Consider the following 15,957-nt stretch of genomic DNA (forward strand, 5'->3'; position numbering starts at 1 on the left):
TTTCGACTGTTTTTCTTTCTTTTGCTTTGTTTAGTCATTTCGTCTCTCATTACGTTCGGCTGATCTAGAGTGCAAACTAAGACGAGCTGCACCAGCGTACGGCTCAATGCTGCATCATTTTTCCGCAGGCATTTTCCATTCCGAGTGCGCCGTTTTACTCTTGTTTACGATCATTCTAACAAACGATCTGAAATTGTACGCTAAAATGCGGCAAAACTCGCGTCGAGTTCATGTCTATTCGGTTGCCTCCAAAACGACACTATGTCGCCTTCCCCGTTTCCTCTTCTTCCCCCCGCCCTTGGTGGCCCTTGCAGCCTTGGCAAAAGGCACTGCTGATGGCGGTGCAACCTCCCCGGTGACTCTTTTCCCGCTCCACCTCCACCAGGCTAAACCCGGAAGCCCGGGAAAACTTACAGGTAGAAAGGTACGCTTGGAGCAAACAAGACAAACAGTATGCACCGCGCGCGCACAACCAGCGCACGGAACGAACACATGCACACACACCGTGATAGATAATAACGCTAGGGCCGTTTCGAATCCTTCGCTTCCACCCGTTCGCTCAAACTTGCACCTCCCCTAACCACGCAAGTATAATGAATTCTTTAGTCGGTGTTGCAGGCAACATACATTCATCCCAGTAATAACAATACCGGTGGTGCAAATTTATCTAATAAATAATAATTCCCGGAAAATTATTAGCACACCGTGCCGCTTGCCGCGTCGCGCTGTTTTGTTTGTTGTTTCTTGTAGGAGATTTTTCCCCCCGACACTTCATACCCGGATCGTCCTTTTTTGGTTCTCACCATTTTTCTCACACCCCCTCGTGTATACTTTCTAAGGACTCTTTTGCAAACCCCCGGACCCCCATCGGCTCACTCTTCCTTTTCCCCTCACCGTTGTTTGCCTGCATTATTTGCCTCAGCCTTTTCAAAATGCATCCCGGTGGCTGGGAAAATGATTATTTCCACGGCGAACGCTTCACTAGGCCCGCTGCCCTGCGCCGTGCGATGGGGCAAAGATCATTTCGTTTATTAAAAAGATAAACTCTGTAAAGTATAATTATTATAATTTGAAATTATATTTCATGCTTATTGCAGCAGGGTTATGTTTTTTTTCTTCTTCAGTTTCCTTTCAGCAGAACGAAATCACACTGCAGAATCCAACGAGCCAGTAACGTGGAGAAGAATCTTTTTTCGATGCTAGAATGAGGGATAGTAACTACAAGAGTTGGTGCAACATTTTCCAAGAACGATGCGAGAAAATCAACTAAAACCTAGTGCAGTTTAAAAAAAAGAAGCATCATTGTAGCCTCTCAAACTAATGATACAGAGCAATTCATTCAACCAATCGCTTCCACCTCATTGGAAAGTCAGACTCGACCAACGAACGAACGCCAACCCGACGATCCTGGCATTTGTTTCCGCCGTGCGCTCCCCGGAATAGTTCTCTTCGATGCGCGATGGCGAGACAAAAATTAAATTAAATTCAATTACTCGGCAGCAGCGCAGTCTTATGTATAGCATTTACATTACCCTCATTAGCTACGGGAAGTTTTTTTTTTTGCGAAAGTAAAAGAAACCGAAACGGGCCGCAACCGGTAGTGTACAGAGACACTGTTGCAAAGCGTACCATTTGCATCACATCTCCGGTGGTTTGGATTACGGAATGCTTCTAACGGGGTTTGCTTTTTCGGTGCACAAGAAAGTGGGGATGAATCGCGATCAGCACAAAAAGCGAGGGTTGTGCACTCAGGTGCACACTTTTGCACCTTGTAAGTATCCTTTCCGGAATGCACTACAACATTCAAATGGTGCATTCACCCTTGGGTGCACCAAAGTAACGTATTTAATCTAAATTACCAGCTCATCTAACGAATTTCCGGGCTCCACATATTTTGGAGCCAATCTTTAATCTGAGTTATAAATATAAGCCCGTTGTTTTCTTTATGGTAAGAGATCTTTGATCAAATATATTCCGCTAAGTTTGACGTGAAAATTCTGCCATAATTTATGACTAAGGTTATACAGCGCTCACTAATTAATATGACATTTTTCACAACAGTTGTTTTCTATTGCTCGAAAATCCGTTGTTGGATTGCTGATTTATTTCTTAATATATTTTCCAGCAAACCTCCACTACCGACCTGCTTGTACGGTTTTCAAAAAAGGTCCATAAATTTGAAACAGTGAAGGATTTTAGCATTTGCATATTTCACCGTTTCTTCGAGCCAACAATAACTGCCATTATGATGGAAGTGAAAACTCCAAAATTTATACTTTGAAAAACTCGAGTATTTGCCCGAGGTTAGCCGCAGGAGCTTGGCCGAGACGGCGAGTGTGCAACAATAAATAAAAATATGCTCACAAATTCACCCGGAAGTGTGTGTGTGTATTCCGTAAAAGTGCAAACCGCAGCTCTTCGATGACAGACGGCCACCGCGAGCGGGTTTTCTGGTCGGGACACAACTATTTACTGTTCGGGAGCGTTGCATATTGAGGCACCATTTTGTGGAACACCGAAAAACATATCGTTGGCCATTAGCGCGATGCCTTGTGCGTTCATTCGGAGGGGAAACCGGCTTAGGACCGAAAGGCTCCGGGTCCACGAAATAGATCTTTTTCTGGTGGTTCTATTTCACGCCACTCCGGTGCATGCTGCTGCCGCTCACCCGGGCACCCCCCGGCACTTTCGGACGCACACGTACAACATATTCGGGATCGACCCCGATGCTCTACCTCTACGAACTGCACATCGGAGGTTCTGCCACGAGGCTGCAGTATCGCGAGAACCGGCCCAAGCAATGGCTCTAGATTTACTGATAAAGTTTTTAAATACATTTTGTATTATTTCTATGATGTATGAACGTTATGTTCGCTCGCTGTAATGCGACCGAAGCCCGCCGGCCCGAGGCCACTATTGTCGTCCTACTTGCCCTCTCGGCTCACTAGTTTTGGACAGCTCGGATACGGGCAGCACCTCCATCGCGGCGTAATGTAAATGGCGTTCCGAAACGGGCACGGGCGGGTTCCTTGATCATCCTCCACCCAGCCTCCGGCCAGCCCCGGGGGGAGGGATGGACAAGGGTTGGAGTGCCAGCGCCGGATCCGGAGGAGACACTAAGACCGGAGTAATTTATTACCCCTTTTGCCTTCGTTTGATAAATGCCAGAAAGTGGTTACACCATGCGGAGACAAAAGGGATCCCCGATGCTGATGAGCGAGCAGCAAAGGAAAAACCCCGGGAAAACCTCGGGAAGTACTAACAGCGGCAGCACAAGTGACAGAAACGGACGGATTTTCTTTATTTATGACACATTTTTGCGTTTTCCTGCTCGCGCCCCGTTTCGGACCCCGCCCTTCCCGCCGTCAGTCGAACCAAAAAGATGAAATCGGTCCAAACAACTCAGAGCGGTTGCCGAGAGGAAAGTTTTCAATCCGCTCCGTTCGGGATGCAGCTTTCCACAAGTATTTCGCTTTACGTCGGTAGCTGGTCGAACTTCAAATGGAAAGCGTCGTTACTGACCAAGCGCCTCCTTTTCCGTCAAAGGTAGCTGTTTGCAGAGTGGGGGTAAATATTCGTTCGAAAAATTAAACAAACAAACATCACAAAACAGGACAGTTACAATAAATCGAAGATTAATAACAAGTTCATTCTATCCTTTTTGTAATAAAACTAGATAAGAAATCAGAAATTTTAAAACTTCAATGTTGCTGATGCTCAATGTTTTAAATTGTCTTTGAAATTAGACCATTGCATCACGATTTTGGTTCGGATTATAATGTGCAGATTATCAAAACATTTATTTCCCATCCCTTTTATTAAATTAAAATTCAAATAATTAACAACAATAAACAATGACAGGATTTCGATAACATATAAACAGATGCATTAACCTTAAGCATATAAACAGAATACTACAAGTGAGTTGGGTAGAGAGTATACTATTTCTAGATCTGAATAAAAAGACGCTGGACGCTTCGCACAAAAATAAAAAAGAGAAAGTAGCCGAATAATCTATACTCCCACTGCGCCGTCCCCGGGTTTGGCAGGACGAAATGAATCGAAAAGATCCCCAGTGCATCCTTACCGAAGGTACGATCGACCAATCGGGGGAGTGACATTTTCTGAATACAGCCTTCGACTCGACCAGCATAAAGTCATAAGAAACGACCGCCGCTTTTTCCTACCAAAAGACCTCCAAAGAGAGCGCTTCAAACGACCGTCAGCAGCGGTGCAGGAAAACCATGGAATTTTTATTTTCTTCCCACAACGTCTTGGGTTACCGTTCCCTTCCACCCCCCGGCCACCAGAGGCAACCGGGGCCAACTGGTTACACAAAAATGTATGGCCGTGCACTGTGAAATTCCTCGCCCGTTCCTGTGGTCACAAATCTTGGATTAACGTGTCCCTAGGTGATGTTCCTGGGGCAAATAATTAGTCTCACGTTCTCTTCACCCCGATCCCCGGACAGGGACGCCCCGGTTCGGTGGCCGTTTTTCCCGCTCCTTTGGTTACCAAGTTGTTTTGCGTCTCTTTGGTTTGCTTTTTGCTGGCCGAATCATGCTCTTCATTTCTTTGTTTAACTGCACTACCGCTGTGGATTATATTGTTTGCGTGAAAGTTGCCAGCATTTCAGGCTCTTGTTCGGTTGCTGCCGTTTTCCGTTTTTCATCAAGCTCGATTCATACATTAACAACCACTCCACTTCGCCATCCTTTTGCAACCGTAAATACTTTTCAAACTTGTGTGTTTCATAATAATCCTTATATATTGCACACGAAGTCCTTCAGTAATTTTCCATTTGCAGTACGCCGCAATGTTGAAGTTTTGTGTTTTTATTCATCTTTCCCTCTGCTGATTTCCTAATTTCGCTTCACGTTCCACACAATCAACCCAGTTGCAGTATCATCATTCTATCCTCTTTGGCGTCCTTTCCATTTCTACCCGTGCTGATGCACGCCCACCCCGCCAACGGAGTGTGTCCCCGCGGACGGGCTACTAAGAAGTAAACTTTTTTCATAATTTTCTTCATTATCATAAAAATATATGAATTATAGATAAACTAAATGAGCAACTTACGGCAGCGCCACGCGGGAGCCACCGGGAAGCCACGTTCGGCAAAGCGGGGTGAGCGTTATCGGGCAACCGACCCCAGGAACACGCAAAGTGAAGCAGTTATGCTACTGCTGGCCGACACTTGGTAACACTTAAAAGTGAATAGTTAAACCATTTCGGCTGGCGTGACCACCTTCTCGGGGGAGCCAGAGGTGTGCTCTGTGCTCCGGGTGGGTGGTAAAAACGGACTTTCCAACTATGATTAATTAATAAGATGTGGCAAATTACTCGCACCTCGCTCCGGTGTACTTTTGCGAAAAAGATTGATCTGAAAGTTCTTCGGTGAACGGTGTGCCGGTAACGTTAGTAGAAGCGGGAAGGATGGTGGGAAATCTGTTTGCCTTTTTTTTCTTCTTTGCGCCTTTCAAAGCTAATCCTCGGGCAATTTCTTTATCGTGCTCACCGGCCATAGTCCACTGGAGTTCAAGTTTGTCAAGCCAGTGAACTTCGCGGCTTCCCGAGCAAAGGCAGTCGTAATATTGTTTTTTGGCAGAGATTTACATTCTCAAATTCTTTCTCTATAAATTTCGTTTTCAACTACGGAGGTTGTGGATAATTTTCGAGCAGAAAATGAATTAATAACAAACTATAGCATATCAGTCATACATGAGAGATTGGTGAATATCTGATTAATATAAACAAATCAAACAAATCGTCCTTTAAAGTAGTGCTCCTTCATTAAATTCCGTTACAAAGTAAATAAATTTTATTTTGAAAAGAGAAACGTTAAAAGTTGTTTGTAAAATACTTAATAAAAAGTTTCTCTCGTACGCTACCTCCTATGAGAATAGATGAAAAAATTAGCTCACCATACAAATGTGTCTTCCTTATAACCGAAACCTTGCTCCAAGCAGATGTTTCAAACTACGCGCATAAATACACATCCGCATCCTCATCCAAACTCTCTCTCTCTCACACACACACACACACACACATAGACACAAATCTCTTTCGACCAAGCACAGGAGGAACATCAGCAACTACATTAGTAGTGTGTCCTCCATCCTCCGACCAAGCGCTAGTGGCGCTAGGCAACAAGAAAAACATCTCATCTACATTCACGCTCGCTCGCCGAATGAGATGTAAATATTTTTCCCTTCATATCCTTGATAAAATCTAAAGCATATCATCCCGCACCCGAAACCGCCGGAACGGGGCCGACCCCCCCGGTTGCCCGCCCAGGGGTGAAGAAGCACCAAGAAGCATTATAGCCCGGCCTGGCTCGGCTGCGTTTCCACATTTCTGCTACATATTTTGCCGCCTCCCTACGCTGGCGGGCGTCGTTTGCATACGTCTTCCCATCGGAGTAGCCTGTGAAGCTTGTCCTTTTTGGAGGATTTCGCTTTTTTGCCTTTTTTTTACCTCCCATCACGGAACGATCACGCATCCGACACCGGGGGGGGGAGAGGAAAAAGGACATGGAGAAGCGGGTCGCGGCAGCTGACATGCACGTTTATTTTCCACTCACCCGGACGAGACTCATCATCACATGGAGCGGTGAGGCCATGGTGTTTCCATCTTTCCCCCAGGTTGGTGGCATACGAGAGAACGAGAGAACAAGAGAGAGAGATGAATAAAAAAGGAGGAAAAATCGCAGAAAATGGTTCGTGCGCCTGATGGAGCCTCGGCTTTGGCGACGGATCGGGGCACATCGGAGGCGGGGCGGGCGAGCGGGGATGACGTGTGGGACTGGAGGTTGAGGCTGGTGGTTGGACGAGTGCAGTAAATTTTGAAGTTGGCTTGAAGCTTTTTGCATTTCAAAAACACAAGCGCAAAGTGCTCCTCCCTGGTGTGCCCTTTTCCGAGTGGGGCGGATAAAGTGAAGCGATGGAGGGCTGTGGGCAAGGAAAGGACGAAGGGACGAATGGAGGTGGTGGGGATAAAAAACACACATATCAAACAACTTGGCCAACTTGAAGGCGAGACAGTGAAGCTCGGAAAAACACCGGAATCACTTGGCGATGAGTGGCGTTCCAGGGTGAGGAAGTCCTGTCAAAAGGGGGGGACGAGCGGATGCTAACAACGTGGTGTGCGCCGTTCGGGCCGGAGGGGGTGAAACTACGAAATGGAAAAGTGAGTTTACGTTGGGAAAAACAGAGAACGAACGATAAAACCAAAAGCAGCCGCAAGGATTGCTTGTGGCAAACAGAAAGAGATGGATGGAAAAGGAAACAAACGAAGAGGAAAAGCCGAGCGGCTGGCGGTCGGAGGGAAGATTAAGCGTAGATAGCAAACTCCGAGAAGTGATGAGGACGCCACTAAGATTGGATGGCAAATGTATGGAGGAAATCTTGATAGAACACACCGAGTGGTGGAGCTCGGGAAAAAAAGGATCATCAACAACCAACTGTCAGTCGAGATGCGCACGCTGGGATGCGCTTGGAGTTTTGAACGAAGGGAGGAACCTTCACTGAGACTCCAGTTTTCCGTAGCTTTTGAAAAAACAAACACCGGGCAAGCAAGTGTAGCAGAGATTCGCTCTAGAAGCTTTTCCGTTTTGTCTAAGGATTGAAAAAGGGCTCGGGAAACTGTGTCCCTTTGAATATTAACTAAATTGTAAGGTAGAATAAAATATTGAAGATTGCAAATACTAACCTACAATTGTATCATTTGAATCCTAAAAAGTCGAATAATAATCATTAAAGACATTAAATTCTGGAAGCTAAGCAAAAATGTTCTTGGACAAACATTTGTTTGCTCCAATTATTAAAAAGAGATACAATAAGAGGAAAATATCACAAGAAGTAATTTAAATCAATTAAAACAAAAAAAAGCAGATTAAACAATTTTATTAATTTGTTTGTAACATGTAATGCAAACGAGTCATTTGTTTTGCTTATTATTTTCTAGAAAACAAATTGTAATATGTATAACAATCTAATTTAGTGGAAGCTGTATAAGTTTTGTACTTTTCGAGATGTTGTCGGCATACATTAGATGCTACCCTAGACAACGCAAAGCACATCCAACACCATCACCATCGCTGCACCAAGCAATTCCATCGTATTGCTTTTTGCGGAACAAAAAAACAAAATGCCAGCAAAACGAGAAGGACAGATAAGAGCTAACGTCACGAGGATCGACATCGACGGCGGGACGGGCCGGGACATAAAGGATGGACTCGGGAACCCGAAACGAATAAATATTAAAACAACTGCATTTTAAAACTGAAATTATACATAAAATCAAATATATGGCCCACTTTTTCGAGGGGCAAAAGATTTGTATTTTATTATTTCGCTCGGCTTTCCCGGCAAGGGCAACCGTGCAGTATGGATGTGCGCGTGGCAGCTTTGGGCCCCGCCGTCGGGCCACAGTTTTCCAGCTGCATTCGTGGCTGGCGTCTTGCGATTCCATCATTCGGCGGAAAACGGTGACGATCGTCGAACGGTGGACACCAATGGAAATGGTTGGAAAGAGGCGAAGGGAAAGATACATAGTGTTCTTTCTACTATACCAGCTGAACCTATCTGTCCTATCTCAATGTATGTGTGCGTGTGTGTGTATGTGTGGTTGTCTCCTCCAGTGCAGACGACACCAACTGCTCGCAACTTCACCGAGAGACGGACCATAATTCTAACTGTTTTCGTGTTTCTGATGCAGTGCAAGGACGAGATTTCTTTTCCGTTTCCTTTTTTTTGTTCTCCACCGAGCCTTCAGGAATGTCGGCACGATTCGTCGTCGGTTTGGGAAATGTGAAATGTGCGCCGAAAGCGACGATTTGGTCCAGCGGCAAGTGTTGAGCGACAGCGTACAAATACAATCCAGAGGAAAATTGTGCTGTCTTGTGACGAGGTGGGGGGATTGGGGATGGTGGGATTCGGTGCAATTTTCTCGCGCCGGTGCAGTTTCGGGAAAACGGTCGTAACGTATGATGCAGATGCCGTAATTCATGATTGTGCCACGTGTGAAACAAAACGCGCGTGATTCTGCGAAAGGAATAACGTTGTACATTGTATTGATTGACATTTTACACAAACCAGGATGATAGAAAAAGCTTATGTTGTTGTAAAAACATAGTTGGTAACATTAAGATGAAACTCAAAAGGGAAATTTTCTGTAATAAGACATTTTGACGTCCTTTTTAAAATAAACGAACTTTTATGTCACATGAGTTTTAGGATTTAAAAATAGTGAAGCAGAATTATAAACATACTTAAAGAATACAATTTGATCGTTCGTAGTACCATAATAATATTCTCTTCTTCATTTTAATTACCACAATGACTATTAGTTTCTCAAACTAATTACATTTAGTGTCTTTGTGTTGTCTCTCAATAGTGCATAGTTTACAAACATTCCTTCAAACCGTCCGCAAGTCGCATAGCTCTATCAGCCCGGCGTCGCTCTCATACATGCTCGTACCGGAACGAACTGTCCTCCCGCGCTCGGACCAGACGCGCCGGAACGGGGCCGGAAACGAACGCCATCCGAGCAGCGCCACCGGAACCACCGGAACCGATGGATGCACCGAGGCGGGCTGAACGACGGGCAAAAGGCGGGCTGAAGTCAGGCGTTCGGGAGGCGATTAAGAAATATGTTAAAAGTTTACCGAAAGATTTATTTTCACCAGTCGCTCGAATCATTTTCCGTGCGCTAATCTGGTCCGTTTTCCATCATTCTTCCATTTTGCACCGCACCACCAACCACCCTTGCCCGCCCCGTGGACGTGGAAATCGTCGCTCGACATCGTCGTCGTCGTCGTTCGGGTTGGAAAACTATTTCCTTCAATTATATAGTCACTACCGTCCCCAGCCACTTTTCCCTCGTTTCGCTCGCTGCATTCGTACATATGTCTGCACGGATGGTATTGCTTTGGAAAACTCCACCCTTCCCGGTGGGTGGCGTGACGCAGGATTTAGCAAATGGCAATCGAAAACGATGGCCTCGCCGGCTTCATGCGCGCCAGCTGCTGCCTGTCCTGGTGTCTCGGTGGCGGATTTTAAGGATAGTTTCTCCATCAATCGATCTTGTGCTGGGCGGCAATGTGGGAAGGAAAAGCGCTAACTTATGACTGGATTGAGACAGTTTCATCGATCGCTTTCGCGGACGGAGGGAAACGAGGGGGGCGATAGTTGGTTTTGCCAAAGCACACGGAATGAATCAAACTTTGAAGAATGTTTGCCCCACCACCCACCGCCCCTCACTCGAACGAACCACGCGCGTTCCATGCGAACTTCCATCTGTCAGGGCTTGGAGACCGGAAGCTCAACTCCGTACCGAAACGTTGGAGATTCATTAAGATTTACTGTGGCAATTTTAATCGGCATCGCGTGAGGCGGGTCGGACGATCGAACTTTTAACCCGGACGTCTGTGGCAGGTTCAGTTTTGAACGATGATTTGTGATTTTCCAGTGGAAAATCTCGGCAGCGAAGCGGGGAGCCGGTCACAATATCGTCTCCCAAAAATCCAACAAATCATGGCCCGGAATTTCGAACATTTGGTGTATTCATTCGTCGGGAAACGACCGCTTCTTCCCCGAGGAGGACATTTATATTTTCCAGCTGAATTTTTGCTACACTCCTTCACGAGACGAATGTGTTTCATTCCCCCCACACACATTAGCTGGTTGATTTTCCCTCGTTTTTCTCCCTTTCCGAGAATCGACCAAACACTTTATCATCCACTTTCCAGCCACTAGAGGCGCTCTAATTATCGTCCCACAGTCCTTCGGTGGAATTTTTCTCCAAACCATGGAACGGATTCCCATTTCTCACTCACTAGTTTGCAAAACACCCACACACACACACAGAAATACTCCCGAAACTCGGCGCCATACAAATGACGAGCCCGAGAGAACTAACGTAAACAAAAAATAATATTTAGATATACACCAAATCGTACCCTTTTTATCGGTGCCGGCTTTTTTGTTTTGCTGCTCGTTTACTTTTTCGGTGTGACCACCGCTGCGATAAATCCTCATCACCTTCCCCTCCTTCCCATGCCCCATGCCAGGTGTCAGCAGTCCCGTGAGGAAACGGACCGGGAAAGGGGGGGGGGCCGGACGGTTTTCCTGTGCGCCAGAAATTATGATTATGATTTCTAAAGATGTCGTTTAATTTATGATTTATTGCATTCGCCATCCGAACGGCCTTCGAATCACCCCGGGTGGAAAGGGGTGGAAGTCTGGGGGAGATGGGGATGTTTGAGGCCATCCCCGGAGCACCCGGAGCGAGCTGATGAGGATCACCGAAGGATTTGGCCCGGCCACCTTCACACCACGCCGGGGCACAAACATTCGCTCAGGACGCTCCCATTCCCAAAGCAATCCTTTGGAATGTTCTGCCTGCCAGGGCTGGGTGGACGGCTGGGGGAGGGAAAATTTCACCGAAAAAAGGGGTTTGTGATGTGATGTGTTCTAAGCCACCCAAGCAACCCCTGGGAGGTGTCATATAAATATGAAATTATTCTACCAAAAAAGGAACAACCATTGGAATCCATGAAATGAAATGAAATGATATGGTAGAAATCATTGATCGATGCTTGAAATTAATGTGGAGGGCCGTGTAAATAAAGCCCTTTCGTATAATTCGTTAATAAAACAAATGTTTATAGTAGGACATCACGAAATGCTGAAGAAATTTAACAATTTAACTTAACCAAATAAAAGTGTGTTTCGCCTGCGTTGTGATCTTAATATTGATACTTTGATATAATTAAAAATTAACTAGAATAAATCTTTAAATTGTCATAATTAAATATTAATTTTATTTAAAAAATGTCATGGAAACATTTAATTCAAATGATCAGACTTCCATAACATTCCAATTGAATGTTTCACAAATTTCTTAAAAATGAGCATATCAATTCCCAGGTTCATCATAAATATTCTCCTAAATATCCTTTGAACATTCCCAATTAAAAATCATGAAGGATTCAATTGATTGGAACTTATAGGGCTGTATTTTGTAAAATGGACCACTATTAAAAATAGTATGGAAATTTTCCATTTTCAGCAAAGGAGTTCCATATTGTAGAAAGAATAAAAACAGTCTAGTGAGTAATAACTTGCCGACAGCTTCCCATAAACAGTGGCCCATCAAACTTGTTTGAAGCGAGGGGCGGCGTGTTATTTCATTTGTTGCAATGCCCCAAACCTAACAACCAACGATTTACATAAAATGTAATGGGAAAACGTGCGTCCGTACGATGGAAAAGCGAATTTTACGGTGTTATCTGCTTGATTAGAAATATATTCGTATCGAACATTCTAAATTTCAACAACCCCTCGACCGAAAAAGGCCAAATGAAGTGCCACCAACGAACCGAGTGTCGCTCTTTCTCTCTCTCGCTCTCTCTCTCTGCCTCTCCCGGGGACGAACTTTCGCCCGTAGACAATAACCATTACTCACTAATGGGCACCGTTGCTTAAGTACTTTCTACTTTCCCTACCGAGTCACCCATTATCGCAGTCACGAAAACGCCCAATGCTTCGAACTGATTAATAGGAATGTTTCCCTCCCCCTCCCCCCTGCCACCCGCATCACCGGACATCGAAGGCCGAGCCCGAAACCCTCCACGCGCCCGAAAAGGACGAAACGAGCGGGCAAACAAACAAACACCAACTACCAAACAGCCAATCAAACTAATATCAACGGTCCAATAAATCTGCCATCATTCAACCGGTAGTCATCGACCCTTCGGTTTTTCGATTCCACCCCGCCCACCGCCTCCCAGCCGGAACCCACCCCCCTCCACGTTGGGTGGTTTGTTGGTGCGCAAAAAAACACACAAACACACCCCGAAAAGAAGTAGAATTCATCGTCCTCATCATCTTCATCCCTTTTCCGTTCTCGTATATTTATTTTGCGTTTCGTCCAGCCATCATTTCGGGGGCCCGCATTAGCAATTTTTCTCCCCGGGTCGGGAGGTGGGAACTTGGTGGGTGATTGGTGGTTGGATGCTTGGGAAAAGGCACAGGGAAAATATATCCACGCCAGGGATCGATCGGTGGACGCGCATAAAAATAAATATGAAAATCATACCGAAGGAAATTAGCTTTGCGTTTGAAATTTACGATAGAAGCAATAAGAACAAAACGCTTCCCTTTTCTTTTAACCTTTTTTTGTTGTTGCTGCCGTTTGCCTTTTGCCTCCCCCGTCGAAGGACCCGTTCGGCCACTAACGCTGGTTCAGGTTTCGGCTTGTCTCGTGCGAAACTTTCGTCCTAACGCAATCCCAACCGTCCGGGCGGGGTGGGAAAGTGGCCGGTGGGTGCTTTTCCCCCGGGCGCATAAAGGGGAATTTATGCGCTCGAGCGCAAGCGGTGCTCAATTTTCGCAGCAAACCCCCCTCCTCCCCCACCGGAAAGATGAAATCAAGCGAAACCGAACTTTGGGCATCATCATTAACGGTACCACTGGGTGGGAAAAAGTAAAAAAAATATATATATACGGACGGAGCCACCTTCCGTTTCCGGCCGATCCCGGGCCCGATTTTCCACCATCCACGATCGAAAACCCTCGCAATCGAAAGCTCGATCCCCGTTCGGCTCGGCATTCATTTCTCCGACACACACACACCGACTTGCTCCGAAAGTCATCATCTTCATCAAACGGCCCTCGCCGGATCCGGAAACATCTTGCCACCGTCCATCGTTCCCTCCCAAAAACCCCCCGTCAAAAAAAGGCCCGACTGAATGCACACAACACACAACACAAACGGAATAAAAAAAGGGCCACGAATGAGGTGCACAAGAGAGAAAGGAAAAACACGGATCCTCCAAACATCCGGAGCTCCCGCAAAACCCCGCAGGCTATTTTTTGACGTGAAATATATTTTTTGAAGCCTTATTGTCGAATTCAAATCAAATCAAAATGAAGAAAAGGAAACTTTGGTTATAATCGTAAATATACCCCCTCCACTCCCCCCCACCCCCACGCGTTTTCCCGGGTGCCGTTTTCCGCCTTGCTGCCCGGGCAAACGCCTCCGGCACCGAAGGATACGTTTGGGATCCGGATTTTATCCATCCCAAGACGTGTCAGGATCTGTTCTCATAACTTTCCCCGCGCCCTTACCACCCCGACCCACCCTGTCCCAACCCGGTGTGCCGCAGCTAGCAGCTTATCAAAGGACCGCCTCACCGCAAGGACGCTCGACGAATCCCTTCGCCCGCTTCCCGGCCACGAGTTCCAGCGAAACGCACACAACGGCGAATCGCTCAAACTGTGCGCCGTTTTTCCCGCTCGTGGTCGTCCTTGGTGGATGGATGGAAACGGTTGCCGGGCTGCTGCTGGTGCTGCGAGGGGGTGGATGTGTATTGGTGTCGCCTACTTCGCCTGACTGACAATCGCGACGAAGCACTACACTGCTTTGGGGAAAACGGTTGAGGATCGCTTGGTTCATTTTTCCTACGCCTTCTCTATCATATAAATTGTGCACACAACCCCCGATGCGTTGTGCCGTTTGGCAGCTTCATTTCCCGGACTGGCTGACGAAAGGCCCAGTTCGGTGGTCCACCGGCCGACCACTTTCCCCGATACCGATTCCTCCTTGTTGTAAAGTAGTTTTGGGCTCTGTAAACCGCGCTGGCCGTAATGTCCATAATAAACATCCAACGGAAATATTTGCTACTTTGTTGTTCACTTAAAAACTACTAACATTGTATCTTTACTCTGCTAGGGTATGTTATAGCCTTGTTTGAGCTAATTTAAATTTTGTTTCAAAAAGATTTAAATAAAAGTCTGGCTAAATGGACTGTAAAGCTTCAATACATTCAATTTCTGTCTGTGTTAATTTTGGTGATTTGCCTGTTTGAATGCTACCCCGAAGTGTGTCATTATCTGCTGTACAATATTCCCTTACTTATATGTTTTGTTTCGACATTGAAATCGTATCGAAAAGCAATTTTTTGTCCTACACTAACATTATAAAGATAAAACTGGCTTGATTGTGTTATTGGTGTTCAGAGCACAATTTATATATTATAGCAAAACTATTTTTAAAAAAAATTTAAAAACGTAGGTCTTTTTGCCCCGCTTTACCCTATTTTATTTTTCGCTTTTCTTCAACATAAAACATTGCATTTGGAACAAGTAAAATCTATGGTTTTGTGTGCCCCTACGATCGAGTTAATGGTAAAAACTAAACCTCTAAAATTCCCCAGTTTTTACCTATGTTTTGATGAACTTTCAGATTAAATACAAGGAAAAATACATTTCCACCATTAGGTTACCAGGGTTACCGAAAGCACAAATCCCCCGCCTACTACACCAACTGGACCAACCACCGCCACAAGAGTGATCCAATCCCTTTACTCCACCAACGTCCTACACCACCACCCCCTTTTTCCTCCAAAAACCCTAACACGAGCCATCAGTCAACGTGGCGAAAGGTTCGTTGCTTCGCAAACCTTCGACCATCTCTTTTCCATTACGGTTGCGCTGTGGCGCTCGACCGAGCGAAACTCGAGCTCGTCAGAAAACTTTCCGTCATCCTTTACACCCCCCCGTCCGTCATTTGACATTCCTCTACACCCGCACCATCGCTACGACTACGAGTTGACGTTTGTTTGAGCACCGCGAGCTTCGATCCGATGACGAAACGAGAAGAGAGAAAGCATCAACCATTTCCACCAGCAGCCCTAACACCGCGACGAGTGGAAACGCGCGCACAAAACCCATCTCAACCAAGGCAAGGGAAGGGAAGGCGCAGGATGGTAGAAAACCCGGAACCCAATACCAACGAAAAAGGGCGCCAGCATTCGAGACGAACACGAAGACGACTACGAACCTTCGGCGGCGAAGACGTGATGTGATGTGATGTGATCCGTTTTTGCAGCCAAAACCAACCCCATTTTCTACCTTCCCATCACCCATTCGCAATGGCGCTGTGTGCGCTGTT

The sequence above is a fragment of the Anopheles coustani genome, chromosome 2, assembly GCF_943734705.1.
Source record: "Anopheles coustani chromosome 2, idAnoCousDA_361_x.2, whole genome shotgun sequence".
NCBI classification, from domain to species: Eukaryota; Metazoa; Arthropoda; class Insecta; order Diptera; family Culicidae; genus Anopheles; species Anopheles coustani.